Raw genomic sequence first — 13,062 nt, 5'->3', positions numbered from 1 at the left:
GTGGTGGAGAGCGTCCCCAAGGGAGAGAGAGTGCTTGTTGGAGCAGATCTCAATGGACATGTTGGGGAAGGGATCAGAGACAAAGGTGATGAGAACGTGATGGGTAGGTATGGTGTCAAGGAGAGCAATGTAGAAGGACAGATGGTCCGGGATTCCGCCAAAAGGATGGAATTGGCTTTTGTGAATATGTATTTCAAGAAGAGGGAGGAACACAGGGTGACATACAAGAGTGAAGGAAGGTGTACACAGGTAGACTACATCTTATGCAGGAGGTGCAATCTCAAAGAGATAGGGACTGCAAAGTGGTGGTAGGGGAGTGTGTTGCTAGGCAGCATTGGATGGTGGTCTCTAGGATGACTCTGGAGGCCAAGAAGAGGAAGAGAGTGAAAGAAGAGCCAAAGATAAAATGGTGGAAGTTAAAAAAGGAGGAGTGTTGCATGCAATTTAGGGAAGAGGTAAGGCAGGCAATAGGTGGGAGTGAACGGTTACCAGATGACTGGGAAACAACTGCGGAAGCAGTGAGGGAGACCGCCAAGAAGGTACTCGGTGTATCATGCGGAAAGAGAAAGGAAGACAAGGATCCTTGGTGGTGGAATGAGGAAGTACAGGAGAGCATAGTGCAGAAGAGGTTGGCGAAGAAGAAATAGTCAGAGAGATGAAGAAAGTAGACTGGACTACAAGCTGATGCGGCGCAAGGCAAAGAGAAGTGGCAAAGGTAAAGGAAAAGACATACGATGAGTTGTATGAGAGGTTGGACAGTAAGGAAGGAGAAAAGGACTTGTACCGATTGGCAAGATAAAGGGACCAAGCTGGGAAGGATGTACAGCTGGTTAGGGTGAGATGGCAGTGGCGTTCCTAACGAGACTGTTTAACACCATCCTGGAAAGGGAGAGGATGCCGGAGGAGTGGAGAAGAAGTGTACCAGTACCCATCTTCAAGAATAAGGGCGACGTACAGAGCTGTGGTAACTACAGGTAAATAAAGTTGATCAGCCACAGCATGAAGCTATGGGAAAGGGTAGTGGAGGCTAGGTTAAGAGGAGAGGTGGGGGTCAGCGAGCAGCAGTATGGTTTCATGCTAAGAAAGAGTACTACAGATGTAATGTTGGCTTTAAGAATGCTGATGGAAAGTACAGGGAAGGCCAGAGGGAGTTGTACTGTGTCTTTGTGGATTTAGAGAAAGCATATGATAGGGTGCTGAGAGAGGAAGTGTGGTATTGTATGAGGAAGTCGGCGGTGGCAGAGAAGTACGTAAGAGTGCTACAGCATATGTATGAGGGCAGTCAGACAGTAGTAAGGTGTGCAGTAGGCATTACGAAGGCATTCAAAGTGGAAGCCGGATTGCATCAAGGTTCAGCTCTGAACCCTTTCTTGTTTGCAGTTTGCAGCGGAGAGTGCTGGAGAGAGGTGAAGAAGAGAGTACAGGCAGTACAGTGGAGTGGGTGGAGAAGAGTGTCCAGAGTGATCTGTGACAGAAGGGTTCCAGCAAAAGTGAAGGGGTCTACATTACGGTAGTGAGACCAGCTATGTTGTCAGTTTAGAGGCGGTGGCTCTGACAAAAAGGCAGGTGGCTGAACTGGAGGTGGCAGAGCTGAGGATGTGATATTTTCATTGGGAGTGACAAGGATGGACAGGATTAAGAATGAGTACATTAGAGGGACAGCTCAGGTTGGACAGTTTGGTGGAAACGTGAGAGAGGTGAGATTGAGATGGTCTGGACACTTGTGTAGGAGAGACTAGAGTTACATTGGGAGAAGGATGCTGAGGATGGAGCTGCCAGGCAAGAGGAAAAGAGGAAGGCCAAAGAGAAGCTTTATGGATGTGGTGAGGGAGGACATGCAGGCGGTTGGTGTAAGGGAGGAAGATGCGCAGAACAGAAGGTGTTGGAGGCAGACGGTCCGCTGTGGCGGCCCCTAATGGGAGAAGCCGTAAGAAGAAGAGGAAGAAAGAAGACTCCTTGCTGTGTCTGCAATTCTCCAGCATGTGAAGGCCAAACTATACCCCCTTCTGCTCAGTTTGTGCATAGAGATAAGATAATATGATGTTTCCACACTGTGGGCATCTCTGCCCACAGGTAAGGGTTCAGGGAGGGAGACGTCCTTTTGTCGTGGTGCAAAAACATAGCGAGAGTTTTATCGTTGAACGGAACGCCTCGCTGGCCACACGGATAAATAATAATTAATAATAATAATGATGATGATAATGCTGAGGATGGTTTTGGGCGCAGGAGGAATGGCGTACCGCTCCCTGGCTCCTGGTCGGCTGACGAGCCCATGCGCCATTCCCCTCTGCAAGACAGACAAAGATTAAGAAATCTCCCTGTCTGGAGTCGGACCAATCAGCGCTGCGTGGGTGCTGATTAGGCCGATTCGATGCAGCTTGGAAGCCGCAGCAAAGGTGCTTGACCACACTCCTTGGTCCGCCACACACACACCCAGTGGCGAATTCAGAAAAGGATTGCGTGGCTTTTGCAGCCGCTCAGCGTGTACAAATAACACAAAAAACAAGTGTCTAATTCACAAAGAACCCACAAACGGCGAAATGCACCACTATTTGCACTGCCACCTAATTAGTGTCAGTGCGCTGGTATTATTTGCGCGTTTTTAAATTTGGTATTATGCATACATTTGGCTCAAAATCTCCCCCTTTCTATGCAAATCAGCCGTGTTCCAAAATAACTTCCAACTCGCAAACACCAGCGCTAATAGTCACTCGCTGTTAGAGTGATGCTATGATTGTCTGCAGAGAGCTTGTGGTGATTGTGCAGAACAAAAAAGGCAGTGGTGCCGATCCGCTCCCTGAGCGAGACCGCCAACACAAGAGCCTGCGTGAGACCCCATACACATAAAGCGCAATGGGGATTATGTGATCAGACGCACAGATCAGGCACAATCAGACGCATGCACACGTAACAGGGAGACCATTATTTTCAAATCCCAATGTTGAAGGGTATGCTTGTCAGGGTTCGCCCAGGTCCTACCAGCATCAGCCACTAGATGCCGCCAGTACTGCCCTTTCAAGGTTGCTCTGCTTCACCTATTTCTGTTCCTGATTACCCTGCCTCATTAGATGATATGTTTCACCTGTGTCTCGTTTGGTCGTCCCTATTTAGACCCTGTCGTTTGTGTCCTCGGGCGCTCAGTCTTGAGTTTGTCTAACCTCATGACAACGCTCTTGTTCCAAGCTCCCGAGACTTCTTATTTGTTTTTGCCCAGTTTTGTACTTGTTTTGAGTAAAACCTCTATTTTTGCCACCTCGCCTCTGCCTTGTTCTCTGCACCTGGGTTCACTCAGCACACCTCCTAACAGCAAGACTGAGCCACAACATGGACCCAGCAGAGAGCCAGCCTCCAGAGGTGGAAAGCCTGCGGGTGGCCTTGACGCACCAGGGGGCTGCGATTGGCCGACACGAGCGGGTTCTCCAACAGGTCCTGGAAAACCTGCAGTCGCTCGCCCAGGCCGTCCAACAGAGCCAGGCACCGGCTCCACCTATGGGCCCTGCGCCAGCGCTGCCTCCCATGGACCCGCGTCCTCCAGAGCACCGCGAACCACGACTGCCGGCGCCAGAGAGGTACGACGGTAACCCAGGGGGCTGTCGTGGCTTTCTGACACAATGCTCCCTGGCTTTCGAGCTCCAGCCGTCACAGTTCCCCACCCAGCGCTCACAGGTGGCATACGTGGTCACGCTACTCACCGGCAAAGCACTCTCCTGGGCCACAGCCATCTGGAATCGGCAAACCCCGGCCTGCTCCAGCTACCAGGCTTTTGCCGGGGAGATGCGCCGAGTGTTCGACCACTCAGTCAGTGGGAGGGAGGCGTCGACACGGCTACTCCGGCTCCGCCAGGGGGGACAGAGCGTGGCGGACTACGCCATCGCATTCCGCACCCTCGCCGTGGCGTCTGGATGGAACAGCGAGGCACTCATCGCGGCCTTCCAGGGGGGCCTCAATGAGGGGGTCAAGGACGAGCTGGCATCCCGGGAGGCGCAGGAGGACCTGGACACGCTCATCGATGCAGCGATTCGGGTGGACAACCGCCTCCGGGAGAGACAAAGGGAACGCGATTTCCCCGCTTCACCAACACCAGCGCGCAGAGCGGCTCTGGGGACGAGGCCTCCCGAGCAGCTCCTGGCTATCCCGAGCTCGCCTCCAGCATCAAGGGAGGAGCCGATGCAAGTAGGCAGCACACGGCTCTCTCGGTCCGAACGTGACCGGCGGATGAGAGAGCGCTGCTGCCTGTACTGTGGGATCCCGGGGCATTTCCGTTCTTCCTGCCCTGAGCTCGGGAAAAGCCAACACTCGTCCAGGGTAGGGAGAACTGCGACGAGGCCAACCTTCTCTCCCGAGCTCGAGGCGACCAGGGTCCTGCTGGCTGCCTCCCTCGCCTGGAGAGATCAACATCACTCCCTCCAAGCTATGGTGGATTCCGGCGCTGCAGGTAGCTTCCTGGATGTAGGGCTAGCAAAGGCCCTAAAGCTCCCTCTGGCACCTCTAGAGCATCCTCTCACGGTGACAGCCCTGGATGGAAGACCACTGGGGTCCGGTAGCGTGTGCCATCGGACCGCCCCCCTTTGGCTGTCACTGGAGGGAAAACATTCAGAGGTAATCCAGCTCCACCTCATCCACTCCCCTGAGTTTCCACTGGTCCTGGGCTACCCATGGCTAGCCCGTCACAACCCACATCTGGACTGGGCCTCCGGGTGTCTCACCGAATGGGGCCCTGCCTGCCACACCACCTGTCTTCGTTCTAGTCCGTCTTCTCACCCTCTCGAGTCTCCAGTCCGTGTCCAAGCTCGGGCCCCTTCCCAAGCCCCTGCCCACTCCGGAGTTCCTGTCCGTGTCCTGGCTCCAGTCCGTATTCAAGGTCCCATCCATCCCGAGTTTTCACGAGTGCCCCACGAGTATGCCGATCTGAGGGAGGTCTTCAGCAAGAGACGGGCCACCACGCTTCCTCCCCATCGGTCCTATGACTGCGCCATCGACCTTCTGCCTGGCACCTGCCCTCCTCGAGGACGTCTCTTCTCTCTCTCTGCCCCTGAGACTACAGCCATGGAGGAGTACATCCGGGGGGCGCTCATCTCAGGTTTCATCCGCCCTTCTACCTCCCCGGCGGGCGCAGGGTTTTTCTTCGTGGGTAAGAAGGATGGCGGCCTGCGTCCCTGCATTGATTACCGTGGTCTGAACAAGATCACGGTCAAGAATCGCTACCCCCTTCCTCTCATGTCCACATCTTTCGAGCAACTGCAAGGCGCCACCATCTTCACCAAACTCGATCTTCGAAACGCATACAATCTCGTCCGCGTCCGCGAGGGGGATGAGTGGAAGACCGCCTTCAACACACCTACCGGCCATTATGAATACCTGGTCATGCCTTTTGGATTGGCCAATGCTCCCGCTGTCTTCCAGGCCTTTGTAAACGACGTCCTCCGTGAGTTTCTCAATCGCTCCGTGTTCGTCTACATCGATGACATCCTCATCTTCTCCAGGACCCTTCCCGAACACATACAGCATGTGAGACAGGTCCTTCACCGCCTGCTCGCCAATGGCCTCTATGTGAAGCTGGAGAAGAGTGAGTTCCACGCCACCACCGTTCAGTTCCTGGGGTTCGTCATCACCGAGGGTCACGTCCAGATGGATCCTGCCAAGACCGAGGCCGTCCGGGACTGGCCACCACCCACCTCGGTCAAACAGGTGCAGCGCTTCCTCGGGTTTGCCAATTTTTACAGGCGATTCATTCGGGGTTTTAGCACGGTGGCAGCTCCCCTCACCGCCCTCACTAGGACATCCACAGCCCGCTTCGCCTGGACTGCGGAGGCTGAGGGGGCGTTCAGGGCTCTCAAGATGCGGTTCACCGCTGCCCCTGTCCTGGCCACACCAGAGCCTACCCTACCCTTCGTGGTGGAGGTGGATGCTTCCGATGTGGGAGTGGGGGCCGTTTTGTCCCAAAGGACTCACGACAGGAAGCTCCATCCATGTGCTTTCTTCTCCCGTCGCCTCACCCCAGCGGAACGGAACTATGACATAGGGAACCGGGAGCTAATGGCAGTCAAACTGGCGTTGGAGGAGTGGCGGCACTGGCTGGAGGGGGCCCAACACCCATTTGTCGTCTGGACCGACCATAAGAACCTGACATACATTCAGGAGGCCAAACGCCTCAACTCCCGTCAAGCCCGATGGGCCTTGTTCTTCAATCGGTTCAACTTCATCCTGTCGTATCGTCCCGGGTCCAAGAACCTCAAGCCCGATGCTCTCTCCAGACAGTTTGACCCTCCTGAGCTGGTTGAACTCCCCGAGCCCATTCTCCAGAGCTCCTGCATCTTGGCTCCGGTCCGCTGGGGAATCGAGACGCAGGTCCGGCAGGCCCAAAGGAGGGAGGCGGATCCCGGCAACGGGCCCCCGGGTCACCTGTTTGTCCCGAAGGCTGTCCGATCACAAGTCCTGCAATGGGGGCATTCATCCCGCCTCACTGGCCACCCGGGGATCTCCAGGACCCTCGAGTTCCTCCGCAGGCGTTTCTGGTGGCCTACCATGGAGCAGGACGTCCGGTCCTTCGTCGCTGCCTGCACCATCTGCACCCAGAACAAGAACCCCCGGTCACGTCCCATGGGGCTGCTGCATCCCCTTCCCATCCCCAGTCGGCCCTGGTCACACCTCTCAGTGGACTTCATCACCGGCCTTCCACCGTCTCGGGGCCACACTGTCATCTTTGTCGTTGTAGACCGGTTCTCCAAGGCTTGCCGTTTTATTCCTCTGCCCAAGCTCCCCTCAGCTCTGGAGACTGCTGAGCTCATGGTGCAGCACGTTTTCAGGGTGTTCGGCCTGCCCCTGGACGTGGTGTCAGACCGCGGTCCGCAGTTTGCATCCCGGTTCTGGAAAGCATTCCACCAGCTCCTCGGCGCCTCCGTCAGCCTGTCCTCTGGTTTCCACCCGCAATCCAATGGCCAGACTGAGCGGGTCAACCAGGACCTGGAGACAACACTGAGGTGCCTCGTGTCCTCCAACCCTGCCTCCTGGAGCGACCATCTAGTGTGGGCGGAATACGCTCACAACACTCTGCGCTGCTCTTCCACTGGCATGTCCCCGTTTGAGTGCCAGTTTGGGTACGTACCTCCTCTGTTTCAGGAGCAGGAGGCGGAGGTGGGAGTGCCGTCAGCCCAGCGGTTCGTCCAGCGGTGCCGACGGACCTGGCAGAGGGCTCGTCAGGCCCTGCTGAGGACATCCCGGCAGCAGCAGATCCAGGCCAACCGACGGCGCAGACCAGCGCCTATGCTCCGTCCGGGCCAGAGGGTCTGGCTGTCCACCAGGGACCTTCCATTACGGGTGGAATCACGCAAGCTCGCGCCACGGTATGTTGGGCGCTTCAAGATCGTGCGGCGGGTCAATCCTGCCGCATACCGTCTTCTGCTCCCCAGGTCGATGAGGATAAACCCCACCTTCCACGTGTCGCGGCTCCGACCGGTGGTCACCAGCACCTTGGCGCCCACCACGAGGCCTCCTCCGGCGCCTCGCATCATCGACGGTCAGCCCGCCTACACGGTCCGCCGGCTCCTGGACTCCCGCCGGGTCCGCAGGGCCCTGCAATACCTGGTGGACTGGGAGGGTTACGGGCCGGAGGAGCGCTCCTGGGTTCCGGCCCGGGATATCCTGGACCCCTCTCTGATCCAGGATTTCCGCCGTCGCCACCCGACACTCCCTGGAGGAACGTCGGGAGCCGTTCCTAGACGGGGGGGTCCTGTCAGGGTTCGCCCGGGTCCTACCAGCATCAGCCACTAGATGCCGCCAGTACTGCCTTTTCAAGGTTGCTCTGCTTCACCTATTTCTGTTCCTGATTACCCTGCCTCATTAGATGATATGTTTCACCTGTGTCTCGTTTGGTCGTCCCTATTTAGACCCTGTCGTTTGTGTCCTCGGGCGCTCAGTCTTGAGTTTGTCTAACCTCATGACAACGCTCTTGTTCCAAGTTCCCGAGACTTCTTATTTGTTTTTGCCCAGTTTTGTACTTGTTTTGAGTAAAACCTCTATTTTTGCCACCTCGCCTCTGCCTTGTTCTCTGCACCTGGGTTCACTCAGCACACCTCCTAACAATGCTATGGTTATTGATCACGCGGCAGAGCGCATCCGCACCGCTGGATTTTTAGTTAATTTTTCAATTGCTCTTATTTACTTTGCCACATGGATAATTACAAGGGAACGTGAATTACACTCAGCAGCAAAACTTTATTGGCGTGTTTGCGCTGCCATATCATTAGCGCAATATCTTTTGTGAATCGTACACCAAGATGGGGCAGATAGTGGGCGCAATTGATGCGCAATTCATGGTGCTATTAGCAGCTGCAATCCATTCTTTGTGAATTCACCCCACAGTGCTTGAATTGTGAAAAGAGACCAGATGCAGATTCCATTCCACTCCCCTTTTCAGTCCCTAATCTGCTTCTAATGGTTCTTTGTGAGTGACCCACATTGGGCGTTGAAGCTGTAAGACGACACCCAACTCTCCTAAACCTGTTAAACCTGAAGCTCGACTTTTAAGCTGAGTTAAAGCTCTGATATTAGTGGAAACTAGACTACCAGCCGAATCTGTATCTGTAAACCATGCTAGCTTGCTGGGAAGTGAGTGTTACAGCTCCAAAATCGCAATTTTTTTTGACAAAAGTAAATGGGCATGACTGTTTTCAAACGGGTCCCTTGACCTCTCACATCAAGATATGTAAATTCAATTTGGCTCATTAGAATCGCAAGAGTCTCATCTTTACAGTCATGCCTGACATATGTCAGCTGCATAGGATATGTTAGCTTCAGGGTCCTAAACAGACTGTTTTCTGCATGCAGTAAACACATTTTATTATTGCCTGTTTTCTGCTGTTTTCCCTATTTCTGCACAACGTGGTACCTGGCATTCATTGAATTGTAGAAAGTAGTATGGGTTTGGCTACAAAGCTGAGACTCTTGTGAATCCAAAGAGCACAATGGCATTGTAATGCAATGTGCGATAAAATATGGCCTCATCGTGACCATTTCAATGTGAGGGCTGCATTTTTTTTAACTTGACCTTACTGTATGAAATGACCCAGAACGCTGAGACCATTCATAAAATGTATGGGATGTCCAGGCGCATTGAAGATGATTGGGTTTTTCTGAGCCATTTTCATAAAACAGTGTCTGACATCCAATCATCAAAATAACACAAATGCCCAATTTTATTTATCAGTTTTCTTAAGTGTTTTTAAGGTGATGAGGTCTTTAGATAGTGTTTTGGGGGGATTTGATTATGTAGAGTGTATATAATATATAAAGGGTGATGCGCGATGAGATGCTTGACGCTGAGATGCCGCACACGCAGCACGCACGCCGCGGTATTGTACGCCGCACACAATACTGACTGGTCAGAGAGCTGGTTGTAAGGCAGAACGGTCGTTACACAGGTAGGTCGTTAAGTGAGGAGTACCTGTAAAATGTTTATTACCTTTCAATTGATATAAAATATTAACATACAGTTTCAAGCTGCATCTCAAATTATTCCATAGAGTCTCGGCTTTCTGATGGTGGAAGACACTTGTATGTGGCACCAATTGACACCAAGAGGTTAAGGTTAAGCACACCTTTATGTTCAGCTTATATACTTCTGCTAATGCCACAAACCCTTTGTTCTTCTCCTTTGCACAATGTTGTGACTACTTGGACAAAGTACCCAGCTGTTATAAAATGTACTTAACGCTTTAAGAAGTCATACTTTGAATTATTTCTCTCCATCTCAGCCTAGCCAACCGGCCAACAACCGGCCTAATCCAGTAGATCAAGGTGAGCTATTTAACTAAAAAACAGCATTAGTTTTGGGTCGAACAGTGGTACTTTACTCTGGGGTAGAGTGAACCCTCTATAATTTTAAAGGCGGAATTTTTTTTAAACCTAGAAATAATGATAAAATGAGATATAGGGTTAGAGGAAAAAAAAGTAAAAAATGTATAAAAAAGAAGACAGACAAGAACACAAAGCACAAAAGGAGGGCCCCTCTGAGCCCTCTGCTTAAAAAGACAAAATAAAAAAAAAAGGCCCCGTATCTAAAAAAGTAGGCAAAAAGAGAGCAGGAGCCTGTCTGTGCCCTCTCAAAACCAGTTATATCAGTCTTTGCTGGTGTAATGACATTTCACTGCATATATATATGACCGATGATGTTTATGTATGTCACAAATAATCTCTTGACTCTTGAATCTTGAGTCTTGAACAGCTGTTTAAGAGACTGACTCAGATCTGAAACTGCTTCTCTGTGTTTGTGTATCTGCTTCTAAATGTGCGTGTGTGTGTGTGTGTGTGTGTGTGTGTGTGTGTGTGTGTGTGTGTGTGTGTGTGTGTGTGTGTGTGTGTGTGTGTGTGTGTGTGTGTGTGTGTGTGTGTGTGTGTGTGTGTGTGTGTGTGTATATATATATACACACACATATACATACACACACGGGATAAACCCGCATGGGGAGGACAGCGAGAGAAACATGACTGATGCAAGAGAGAAAAAAGTGACTTAAAAGTGAAATAAAACAGAATTAAGGAGGAATAAAACCTAAATTGGACAATATCTAGATCGCACAGAACTTTCCAACTTTTGTGCAATTCTAATTGAAATCCCTTTTTTCTGTGACAGTAGGGTCAGAAATGACACTTTAATTACACTCCAATACAACAGTGTTTGGAGGAGTATCAGTCAGGTGTAGTTGGGAAAGGCAGATGAAACGCTGTAAAATTGTGATAAAATACTTGTTTTAAGAACTTTCCAGATAACAAGGAATTGGAAAAGAGCACACCCCCAGACCTAGACCGTATATATGACCGATGATGTTTATGTATGTCACAAATAATCTCTTGACTCTTGAATCTTGAGTCTTGAACAGCGGTTTAAGAGACTGACTCAGATCTGAAACTGCTTCTCTGTGTTTGTGTATCTGCTTCTAAATGTGCGCGTGTGTGTGTGTGTGTGTGTGTGTGTGTGTGTGTGTGTGTGTGTGTGTGTGTGTGTGTGTGTGTGTGTGTGTGTGTGTGTGTGTGTGTGTGTGTGTGTGTGTGTGTGTGTGTGTGTGTGTGTGTTTGTGTGTGTGTGTGTGTGTTTCTGTGGCTATGTGTGTGTCTGTGTAAATTTGTGTGCCTGACATTACTAACAAAATAATTTTGGATGTAGAGAAGGTGGTTTATGTGGTAAAAAAGATAAATATAGCACCAAGTAAGATTAGGGAAAAAAGTAATCCACAGCAGTAAATCAGCTTAATATTGTACGAGCCCTAACTGTCGACATATTTTAATTTAATTCATGACAAAGTAGACATAATTATATAAAGAATTATTCAAATGTAAATATGTAAATACGTCATTAAATCTTGATATAAATATTGATTACGGATGAAAGAGATACGGTGTGGCGAGGCGTGCTCGCTCTGTGACGTAGCATAGGAACAAAGAAAAAAAAAGGGGAGTGTGTGTATGTAAAGGTGCGGCCGGGTGAGAAGGTGTGTGTGTAGGATCGTCTGAGCCGAGAGGCTGCCGTACCGCTGCTCATCTCTGACCTGCGCGGGTCAAGATAAACACCACTTAACGTGTTCTTGACAGAATCACTGCACCTAACACTGCGTCCAAAATCCAAAATCGAATGGCTGATTAAATCGCAGTGACGCAGTTGTCATAGTTGGCCATTTTTCTTGTCATTTTATTGTCAGTTTGATATGCCGATCATTTAGTTTGAGGTTACATATTTGACTTTAGTGCTGACATGATCCAACAGGTGCGTAAATTCGTCATTTATCGGGAGAGAAATATTTTATCTTTTCATTTAATTTTAGGGCTATATTTTATTTTGTTATTATCATTTTTTTCATTTCTTCAGCTACCTTGTTGATGTGGCCAAATGTTATTTTGATGTCTCCTATAGCTCAGGATCTTTATTTGTGCTTTTACTTTTATTTTTAATTAAATCTTCAGTCACAGGAAAGAAATATATATTTTCATTCAGTGGGAAGAGCGCTCAGGACATCATCCTGTCTACACCCTGATTGATCAAGTAGTATTATATCTAGGACTTAGAGATTTGTTAGATGCAGTCTGTGTAACCAAGACACGTTTTACTATCAACTTAGTGTGGACATTATCTCTCCTGCGGTAAACAGGCCAGAAGAATGAGTGAGAAGAAATGAGAGAAGGCACTGCATCCTAACTAAGACACTCCCCTGGCCTATATGCAAGCCTTACACCCCACCTGGAGTGGAAGTTTGAGAGATGTAGGAAAAAAATGGACAAAGTGAACAAAAGGCAGCACAAAATTTGCATGGTCCTCTACTTGCAGTTCTCAGCAAAGAGCCACAGAATGAGCAGGGGCCGCCCCACTGTCATCCCCACCATATGAAGGCTTCTACCCAGTACAAGAAGAAAAAGAAGGCTCTGGACTCCTACCAGAAGTAAGCCTCCTTGGAAGTTTGACTGGACATGTCCAAGGCATAGAAGGACCACCCCAAGGCCCCCCCCAGGGCCTTAAAACCAATCACAACTGCAGCAGCAATGGGAACTGCCACAACAACAGTATCAACAACCCTGGATATAGATCGGACCACCCCAGCTCACTTGCTGGAGATGTGGACAGACCGGACACATAAAATCTGAATACGGATCCAACCCACCCATAGGAAGAGCAAGATATGGGAATGCCCCTGCATGGCGGATCCATGATAGAGCCAACCACCAATGAAGGTGCACTAACTACATGAAGACTAGTGCTGAATGAGATAGTAGAGGGAGCAGTTAGTTGGACGAGAAACTCCAGTAATTTTAGGAATCCTACGCATCTCAATCCATGACCATTAAGGGGTCAGCACTGTTTTTTTCTGGCTGCAGTGTTTTATTTTTTTTGGTGAGTGATTTGGAGTTAGTTTGGTTGTTAACATTTTTACCAGCTACTTTTCCAGTAAAGCTGGTGATTGTTTGGAGCATAATCAAACAGCATTTTTTTCTTCTTTTTCTTTTTTCCCTGGATGTACGTAATCGCAGCTAAACATTGAATCATGTAACTATTGATAAACAGTATAAAACAGCCAG

Source organism: Zeus faber (assembly GCF_960531495.2).
Source record: "Zeus faber genome assembly, chromosome: 15".
Lineage (NCBI taxonomy): Eukaryota > Metazoa > Chordata > Actinopteri > Zeiformes > Zeidae > Zeus > Zeus faber.
Note: the sequence above shows the minus strand (reverse complement) of the source record.